Below are 1,124 nucleotides of genomic sequence, written 5' to 3' on the forward strand. Positions count from 1 at the left end.
GTCTCTTTGATACCTAGTAGACGTGCTGAATCCGTATTCTGAACCCGATCGTTACAATTTCTAAATTCGCTGCGAGTCCGTGTGTGCGTTTGTTAACTTTTGCTGGCTCTTATTCACGGCGGTATGTTTTCCAGGATGTTTTATAACTTTTCGTTGAATCACACTTTCCTCGGATCTCCATTAGTATGAATTCCTGGAGAGCGAGGCTAAAGCGCCATTATTCCACCTTAAAATTTTCCTGTTTCTCCTGGGCACTGGGAGGCAACACCAGCCTGGTACCTCTTTACGGTAACGTTCTGGTTGGAGCTGTTTGGACCACGCAGGTCTCGTAACTAGGGGCCTCGAACTTCCATGGAAGTCATTTGTGGTCACACAGTCTGAAGAGAGGTTTCTGCCTCCTTGACCCGCATCAAGGTCTGTGCAGGCGGATTTCCACCCAGTGGGGTGGTGATGATGGAGGCCGTTTAGTGAATTCTAGCAGTAGGCGGCCGCTTCGTGGGGCCCCAGACGAAGACGTCCCCGGTTCTTGTCAGCCTAATATAAAAAGATGCGGACCAGGACCAGCCTTACTGGGACCCTCCCCCACGTCCCGCAGGGCGACTTCATTCAATGCACACACGTCCCCTGTGTCAGGGAAAACGCAAGTTTCTCAGAGAAAACCCACATTCCGCAGGGCCCCCCACACTCTGTGGCTCGCTGGGGGACCTCGCCGTGGCAGCAGGGGTGGGGGCGGGGCACGGGGCAGGGAGCAGGAGGTGCAGAGGAGACTGGAGAGCCAAGGACACTGGTGGGGAGAGGGGGCCACACGGCACAGGGCCCCCGGAGCCGGGGCCGACGGCGGGGTCTGCGGACCCCACCACTGCATGCCAACGGGGCAGGAGCAACCGCCCCTCCGCAGGCACCGCCGTCACGCCCGGCGACCAGGCTGGTGCCAGGCGTCTGGCAGTGCTCGGCTGCCTCCAAGTGCCTCCCTAGGAAGCTTCCCGCACCCAGAGCCCCGGGAAGGCGGGAGGGGCGAGTGAACACAGGAGGAGAAGGGAGAGCCCTTCGCCTGCTTCTCTGAATCAGCTGGATGCTCGTTCCCATGGAAACGCCGAGCCCGGAAGGGCCGACTGAGCTTCACG

General features: G+C 59.1%; 1 protein-coding gene across 1 annotated transcript in view; it reads right to left on the bottom strand.

The window, feature by feature from the left end:
• Positions 1–1,124, bottom strand: part of PCNX2 (pecanex homolog 2) — a gene marked incomplete at its 3' end in the record, with an annotated part of 168,179 nt that overhangs the window by 121,584 nt on the left and 45,471 nt on the right. The gene's annotated exons all lie outside the window — the stretch shown is intronic.

The sequence above is a fragment of the Pteropus vampyrus genome, unplaced genomic scaffold (assembly GCF_000151845.1).
Source record: "Pteropus vampyrus isolate Shadow unplaced genomic scaffold, Pvam_2.0 Scaffold237, whole genome shotgun sequence".
Taxonomy (NCBI): Eukaryota; Metazoa; Chordata; class Mammalia; order Chiroptera; family Pteropodidae; genus Pteropus; species Pteropus vampyrus.